Source organism: Carya illinoinensis, chromosome 16, assembly GCF_018687715.1.
Source record: "Carya illinoinensis cultivar Pawnee chromosome 16, C.illinoinensisPawnee_v1, whole genome shotgun sequence".
In the NCBI taxonomy this organism is placed as follows: Eukaryota; Viridiplantae; Streptophyta; class Magnoliopsida; order Fagales; family Juglandaceae; genus Carya; species Carya illinoinensis.
Window position 1 is genome coordinate 19,782,397 of NC_056767.1, and position 9,370 is coordinate 19,791,766.

Genomic DNA, 9,370 nt, shown 5'->3' on the forward strand with positions numbered 1-9,370 from the left:
TCATGATCATCAAGCTTGCATGGTTTTTAGTTAAATTTTGATTAAGGCTTGAAGTTTTGATTTATTTCCCCTAGGCTTGATAAATGAGCATTTATAAAATCTTGTGAATGGGATAAGAATGAAAATACAAGTTTTGGGTGAATTTTGAAACATGCCTTTGTGATTTAGACTTGAGCATCAAGTTTGATTAATTGATGATTAAAGAAGTCCAACACGATCAAGCTATTCTCCTTTTGGAAAAGATCTTCATTCAAACACTAACATGGATGCCTTCTAATCACCTATGAAAGAGTAGGAAAAGAATATCACTTACAAAGTTGAAGAACTGGAGCTCACAAATGAAGACTCTCCATCACAAGCTCACTAACTCCTCTTTCTCGGTTTTACAACAAATGGAAGGTTTGGCTTGATGTCTCAAACTAAGTGTAGTTGTTTGGAAGAAAAGAAGGAAGAAGACAACCACACTTTAGAGCTCTCAGTTTCTACATTGGTAAATGAAAGAATAAGCACAGGTCCTCGAGTTATAAATTTCCTGTTCATTTCAGTTTGTTGTTGCACAATGGTTAGCCACCAAAATCCTCATGATTAAGCTCATATTAGAGTAATTTTTGGGGTGTATACTTGCCTTGTGAATGCTGGAAAAGTGGCGTGAGCTGTAGCAGGGAGATGATAGAAAATAGGCTGGAAGAGGTGCCCGGTTTCAATCTTAGTGACCAATGTGTAACCTTGGAATCCAATGATATTACTGACCAGAAGTTAAGTAAAACAATTAATCATACTGCATGAACCCTATTGGTGGTAAGGGAAGGCATGCTACAATAGAAAAGAGAAGTGGATTGCTTGAAAATCTTACCCTCACTCTAGATTTTTTTTTCAGCTTTCTTGTAAGAGAAAAGCTTCAAACCGGTATGGTGTTTTTTTCCCTTTTACACTCTCCAATGATACGAAGCCACATTTGCTTTTTAATATCCTTGATGTAGATGCAAATACACCTAATAACGCTCATTTTACCAACGTTGCTTTTCCTTTGGCAAGCCGTCAAGCTCTTTCTTCCCCCATGAATCCCTCTCAAGCTCTCTCTCTCTCTCTCTCTCTCTCTCTCTCTCTCTCTCTCTCTCTCTCTCTCTCTCTCCCCTCAAGCTCTCTCAAAAACTCTCTTTTGGTCATTCTAGGGACGCAGAGGTTGGGTCTGGCCCTAGAACGGTGCTAAAATAGATCAGGATCATGGATCCATACGACATCTATCTGCCTTCAATGCTAATTGGTTCTTGCTGGCACTGCCCACTAGTTCTTACCATCATCATCCACTGGTTCTTGCAATTGTAGCCCAATCGTTCTTATCATCCCCCTCGTTTCTATCCACACCCCCCTCATCTTTGTCATATTTAGTCATTTCATTATTTTAATTTCTCGTTTTCTGTTTTTTCAATTAAGAAAAATAGATAATATGCGGATAGTGCCAATTATGATTTTGAAATTTTTCATGAGACTTGCCTTAGTTAAGAACAAATAAGATATAATTTCAACACCGCTTAAAATGGAAAAGAAGCTAAAAAATAACAACAAAACTCATATCGCGTTGTCCACTTTGCCATGAGTGAAGCTCCAATGACTCTAGTGCTTGAGAGAGTTGAGAGAAACAAAGGGATGGGGGAGAAAGGGAGCTTTAGTTTGCTCACCGGGGGGGGAGGGGGGGGGGGGACAGAAGAATAGAGATCGGGTTGGGGGAAGGCGACAAAATTAATGAAAACTCGCTTTATGTAATTATATTGTTAATTTTTGTGTCTTCTTATTAGTGATAGGTGTAAAATAGTTAAAAACACCCGTCCGGCTCCTAATGCCTCACTATTGTAATCACTAACTAGGTCTAAATTCCTAATAATTGCCTAACTAAAATGATTAGAATCTGACCAAAAAGGTAGGAGTTCTATTGGTGAGGAGGGGCGTCACACAACAGATAAGAGAAGTAAGGATGAGGTGCTAGATGGAGGGGCTCGTCCATGGGCTTTCAAGCCATTCTTTCACTTGAATTTTCAGCTTTCTAAGGCCAATAAATGACCCTGAAATTCCCCAAGTACCTGGCCAGAAATTTCATTGGCTTTTGAGGGGCGGCACACACAGCTGAAGCAAGGGGGCAAAAATCTGAAAAAAAAAACACACACACACACGCAAACTTGTGTATAACGTTTTTACTAATTGTGAGCCATAGTAGTGTAAGGAAGTAAGAAAGTGACTAAGCATGCATTTGGAACAACAAAGATCATTATCCAGCTAGCTTTGGGCGGTAGGGCCCTAATTAATGAGGTAGCAAAGTGGGCTGCCATGCGTCAAGCCCGGATTCGGCCATTTGGTGCCACATCATTACAGAAATTTTTATCACTCTAATAATTCCATTTAATATTCACATTTTATTTTTCTAGATTCCTACTTTTCCTTCAAATCTATTAATAATAAAAAATTATTTTATAATTTAACATATCACTTCAAATCATTTAAGACTGTAAATTAATTTTTCTTTTCTAATTCTTTTGTAAACTAAGAATTTCCATTAATAAACTATGTATAGAAAACGCCATGCCCTTAGCATATCAGAACATGTAGATGTGGTGGGCCATTCCTTATTAATGGAGGATCCATGGGTCCCCAATATTTACCTTCTTGATATTGTAATATGACAAACACATTTTTCCTTCATCACATCTGTGACTACTTTACTAGATTTGTATCCACACCAGAGAGAAAAAGAAAATGAAAATGAAAGAGAGACATCAGGGATATTTTACAAAGTCCTTTTATGCTCTAGCTTTAAGACATCACATGATAAGCTTAGCCCTGTGATGTTAAGAACTTATCCACCTTAGCATTACTGCCTCGTGACAAGAACTTCATACAAATCGGTGGCTTGACCCCAGCCAGGGTAAGGATAGAAGCAGGCAAAGTCCATATCCCATCGCCACAGATCAAACCAGATGCTACTGCAGGGCCAAAAGCATCAGCCTTGCTCTTGTTTATCTTCTCCCAGATGAACAGTATTAAGCTTCCAACACACATGTCAATGGCAAAATATGGTCCTATGTAGAAGGGTATTGCCATTGCCATTGGAAGTGGAATGTACCTTCCCCACTTCTTATCCACTCTATCTCTTATCAAATTTATCAGAATGGCTGCACCAAAGAACACGTAACAAAGGAGAAGGCAATTCTTTGGTAGACTTGAAAAGCCGTCAACCCCTATAATAGCCATGTTACGGTACACAATAGCATATGGTGCAGCATATTCACTTCCAGGATTTCCAATGTCATCAAAAGCGTTGTAAAAGAGCCAAAACACAGAAGGTGCAATTACACAACCCATTGCTGTGCCAATTAGTTGACTCACAAACATGGCACGCGGTGAGGCCAGTGTTAAGTAACCAGTCTTAAAATCCTGCATTAGGTCAGAGGCCGTAGAGACAATGTTCATCATAACTCCACAAGCTGCTAGGCCAGCAAGTACTCCACCATGTGAAGCACCAGCCCATGCTCCGATGGTAAAGATGGCCAGCTTTCCATAGGTGGGTGCAAGGGACCAATCAGTAAGCCCACAACCATAGGCATTACAGAAAGCCAATGTGGGTGCAAATATATAGATGACCAATATGTAATACCATTTGAGTTGGTGAAAGATATTTGGAAGAGTGCCTATAGAGATTGCAGCAATAGCAACATAACCTCCAATGGCAAACCATGTGGGAATTTGATCTTTGAGAAAGAGTTGGCTGCGACGCTTGTCATCATATGAGAGTTGAGAGCTCTTAGGTGAAGAATGGTCTGCAACAGGGAGTTCAGAGCTCAATTTTTTGGTTAGGAGCTGATGAGACAAGCCTAAGATGGTTTGACTTAGAACCTTGAGAAAGTTATATAAACCATCACCTAGGATCAAGGCTATGGCAATAAATACCTGAAAAAAGGATATAAATTAAGTTTTCAATATTTTGAAAAGTGTTGACAAGGAATGAAAATCTGGAGGTGGTAGTGCTACAGCTGTCTCATTTAGAGGGAACTTACCTTGTAAGCTTGAAGACCAGACATGCTATTTGATGGGAGGCTTGCAGGATACCAGTCACCCTTCCTATTTTCTATGAGAGGCCACATCAGGCCCCAAGAAAGAATCCCTCCCACCAGCACTGATACATTTATGATATAGGGGCAAATCATTCCAACGCCAACATATGTTGCGGAGAAATCAAAATAAAATCTGGGGAATAATCATATTTCCACATTAGCCAAAACATTCATAAATGAGAGTAGGGTTTAGTTGAGCAAAATGCTTATCAAATGAAAATTGTTCTTTGCATCGAGTAGGGTTTAGTTGAGCGAAATGCTTATCAAACGAAAATTGTTCTTTGCATCAAGTAAAACAAAGTTTTATTAAGAGGAAAGAAAAAGAATGATTCTAGATGTACTTATAATTATATGCCTGGAGCCCTAGTGAAGGGAACTTTAAAAATCCAGTCTTCTCCAGCAGTGTAGAACCATTGAAAGAAACCCCATAAAAAGCTGAAGGTGAAAAATTTTCCCAATGCTCTGACTTGTTTCCTGTATAGTAGAATAAAAGAAGACAGCTTTAATAATTTCCATAGGGTCAAGTTTAACCAGAAGCCGCAAGTGTCGGGTGCCTTACTTTGCAAATTTTGCTCCATGAGGAGGGTGGAAGCTGTTGATGAGATGAGCAGTGGCAGTACCACTGGGATACGTCAGTTTGAAGTCTATGATCATAATCTGAAACCAAAATAAACAATATCATTATAGAAAAATGGGAATATGATAAGGTTTTGTTCTGTTCAATGAATTATTTATGTTCACTTTTCACCCCCACCCCCACAAGCATAACATATATTCACATTTCACAGGATAAGCATAAATATGCTGCCACATACCCTTCGAAGAGGCACCACCGAGAAGAGTCCTAGAAAGCTGACAACAAAGAGAAAGCCGATGATCCATCCTAATGACGGGTTTTTGAAATCATGAGTATTTGATGATTGTTTGGAAATGCTTTCACTCATTCCAAAGAGGTAACTTCCAAAGCCTCCTGTTATTACAAATCAATTAAAAGAAGTAGTTTTCAGTCTGCAAGTTAAAGTTATTAGTTAGAGGAAAACAATATTACTTCTAGAGTACAGAAAATGAATTTTACCAATGAGATATGGCTGTAAACTTCTAGATTACTCATCAAAACTCAGAATCTTTGTGCAACACACTCAAACTAGGTCATCCATACTCTAGTTTTCAGATATTTTGGAAAACTCGACATATTGTTAAGGAAAGATTTTAGTATGTCCATAATCCCAATGCATTCATGTTAACACAAATATGTGTATATATATGTATAATAATTCATCACAAATCAGACTGGTTATTGACACTTAACAATAAATTGTACCAACAAGGATCATGGACTTGAGTGGATATAGCACTCTGATGGAACCTAAGAAAAAGTGACCACCAATTGCCTCAGAAAATCAACTGAGCTAGTTTTATTGCAATTATTGGATGAACAGATTTTTTTTTTTTTTTTAAATTTCTGTCGCTCAATGTGGTCAAGTCTTAGCAGATGAAACTTGTATAGGAAGCAGGGTATGTTAATTAAAGCTCTAATCTCAATTTTCCCAAAATGAACAGAGCTGAAACACCCCACTGATATAGTTTATTAGCTTCATTTAGACCTTTACTTTTATTGAAGTTTTAAACTTTGGTTACTTACTTAGGATACACAAATTATGAATCAGGAAACTTCTTCCATGTTAACACTTAAAAAGAAACGGATATAAGGGGGGAAATGTAAAATGCATTAAGGAAAGAAATTGTGTTGTAATGAATTAAAATTTGGATACAAGAGAAATGAAGCAATCAATCCTTATCAAAAATTTTAGTGAAAGAATGATGTAAACAGAAACTGGTATTTGCTTAATAGAGTAGCAGCAATCTTATATTTGTCGACTCAAAAAAGTCCTATTAATAGTAAACCAGATGCAGACCAAAACAGACTGTGTGTAAAACACAGAGGGAAGGATAGATACAGAGAAAGCAAACTCAATCTTTTGTAGTGAATTGTTGTCTCCACTCGAACACTCTAATTGACCATGCCATCTTATTTTTTATTTGTTTGACTTATCAAAAATACAAATTTATTTGTTTATCTATTTATGGGAAGGGTGGGTTCTTTCTACGTGGTTAAAAATTAAAGTAAACACTTTAGAAGAGGTGAATATCTTTTAGTAAAACGGAACAATACACTAATGTTTTTTTAATTCTCCTTTATCACAAGGGACAGTTTGGAAATATTTTTTTATGGAGAGAAACTTTCCACTGGTGCTTCCTATAAACTTCATTTATCGGAGACCAATAAAATAGTGACACGTCAGTCCTCTATCTCCCCTCCTCATCGCCACGCTGCAGGGAATCAAAAAATAAAAAATTATTTCTGTCGGTTCGAGACCCGCTCCCCCCCCCCCCCCTCCCCCTCTCTCTCTCAGTCTCCCTCGAATCGTTCTCTCTGTCTCTCTATCGAAGCTCTGCATTTTCTCTTTGTTTTTGCTTCAAACTTCAGGCTATCCAAAGCTACGGATATATAGGAAGTTCGACCCTCGACCTCACCTTTTCTCCATAGTAGAATATTCACTATGGATTTATACCTCTTTTCCTACCATATGGAAAAGAGCATTTTGTATGCTTTATCTGTCCCAAATTCCTATTCCTAAACTCCATAGCTAGCTAGTACCATATATATCTCACCAACTTGCAAAGCCGAGAGCATCATCTTTTTTTCAAAATCTGGAAAGCTCAATCGGTTTTGATGCAAAGACTGGTCAAAGATTGATTGTTACATATATGCAGTCTGATTACTGCAATCATTGATCAGGAGAGCAATGCATATGAACGATTAGCATGAATCGATTCACTTATCTTAATTAATAATAAACTCCAACATAATAATTGAAAGATGTCCTCACGTATGTACCCTTTAGATGCAATGGTTGAATGATATGATCTCTTGGGTCCCTCTTTGCAGATGGGGTTTGCATTTATGGAATATAGAAAACACCTACCTTTTTTTCCCATACCGAAGTACCAGGCTTTATTTTTAAACTAGTTCAAGTAGTCTTATTCAAACTTCAAAGCAGCATATGTATGCTATAAGAGAGGATTTAGGAATATGCACCAACGGTGGGAAATCGGTTTCTCAAGATGAAATGAGGGCGGAGAGGGGGAAGGAGAGAGAGAGAGGTTAGAGATTTCAGACTGAGAGATAATGAGAGCAGAGAGAGGGGAGAGAGAGTGAAGGGGAGAGAGAGAAAGAGAGAAAAGTTGGGGATTTTTTTCCGAAAAATGAAGCAGAGGGTGGGTGTGTTTTCAGCTCACCTGTTGCACGTTTTACCGTGAGTTTTAATAAATCCGTTACGTGGCAAGTCCTTATTGGTCTCCAATAATTGGAGGGTGTAGGAGACACCTGTTAGAAGCGTTCCTCTTTTTTATGACATGAAACTCATTGAGACAGGGTTCTTCAAATCCATCTCAAAAGAATAAACTCTGAATATAATATCCTACAATCAAAATTTGGATTTTCGCTATGATATTTTGAACTCTTGTATCCCATATTCTCCAAACCATCATTGATTGGTCCTAACTATGTTTTTTTAATTATATATATAAAACTGTGCTTTTAATACAATCCAACAAAACTGGTATCTTCCATCAAAAAAAAAAAAACAAAACTGGTATCTAGGCTCCATACCGCCCAGAGATTCCTGGTTGAGTTTATGAGTGACAAAAAAGATTAAAAAAAAGGTTCATTTCTACTTGTTCTTTAGTCCCGTCGGACAACTTGCAGCTTGTTCTCTACTCGAGTTGCTTGGTTAGGGGAAAAAAAAAACACAAAAAGTCTAATCTTTGGGTGAATTAATAATGTAATAGAGCCAAGCCGCTTGAAATCTACACTGATGGGCACTATTTTAGGCTTTTTTTTTTTTTATAATTTTTTTTAATTCAATTAATTGCTAAGAATTGCGACTAAAATTTGAATTTAGAACAATCTAAATATATATAATTCTTAATTTTTTTTTAAATAGAATAATTCTTAAAATTTTTAAAGATATGATAAATACAGATTTCTTTTAATTAAAGGGGCTGAAAATTTGTGGCCAACAAATTCAGAGAGGCCATATGATTAACAGTTCCCTTAACCAAGATTGAGAAATTAGCACCTATTCAATTGATTACTAGCTATTTCAGAATTAATGTTCAGACCGTTCTAATGTTCAAACGCTTCTAACAATTCCATTATGTTTATCAATAAAAAATTGCAAAATTACATTCAAATAATGGAGATGAAGCGAAGAAGTAATGAACCAGAGAGATGAGTAAAATGAGTGAAGGGGTACTCATACCACTAAAGGCAATGCCAGAAGAAGCCACAACACAGGTCTGGATGACAGTATTTTCCTGCCGGGTGAAAGGCTGCTTCAACAAGCCAGATTTCTGAAGCAACCTGGTCCATGTCCTGACGAAGAAGAACCCCAAGAGACCAGCAGAGACATTGAGGGAAGGTATAATACCTGTGGTGAGGTTGAGCTTCATCACTATAAAGGTGAACACTATGCTCAGGAAGAAGCTCACCACGAAGGCTCTCATGGTCAGCTGCTTCCTCCATGACGGAACCTCTTGATCTTCAAACAATCGCTCCACCGATATCTCCCCTACTTCTTGTTTGAGCTTCTTGTCCCCCGGATCACCATTATGTTCATCTTCCGGATCAACGACATTCTCCACCTTGTCCTCAACCTCATTCCGACCCATTATCTTCTCCTCTTGCTAAAGATAAATGGTTCTAAATCTCTGGGAAGTGCTTTATAATGGGGATTTTTCCACTTCTAAGCTGGATTTAGGCTGTGTGGCTAGTATTTATTATTATTTTTCGTGCCGAAGGGAGTGAATAATTGAGGTCGTAATCACGTCTAGCGCGAGAGGGAAAAGTCTCGGAAAACTTAGCAGTGTGGGGACGAAAAAGGGATCCAAAATTCCAAATTCCAAATTCCTATCACATCGAGAGCATGCGTGAAGGAGTGTCTGAAAGTATAATCGATGACACTGTTTCTATGTTGAGGTCTTTCACTCTTGAGTCGAGTAATAAACTAACGGCTATGTCAAAAACTATTAATTGTCGGTTTTGTTTTAAACACATAAACTAACGGTTGGGAAAAAGGAAAAAAAAAAAAAACTATTACAGTTTATTTGAATTGAGACAGCATTTTGTCTTATTTTATTTTATTTAATTATTATAATTTATTTATATTTTCATATAAAATATAATAAAAAAATTATTTTTTTTT

At 37.4% G+C, this 9,370-nt stretch overlaps 1 pseudogene; it reads right to left on the reverse strand.

Moving 5' to 3' along the window:
• Positions 1-2,580: 2,580 nt before the first annotated feature.
• Positions 2,581-9,043, reverse strand: LOC122299292 (annotated as a pseudogene).
• Between the last annotated feature and the right edge of the window lie 327 nt (positions 9,044-9,370).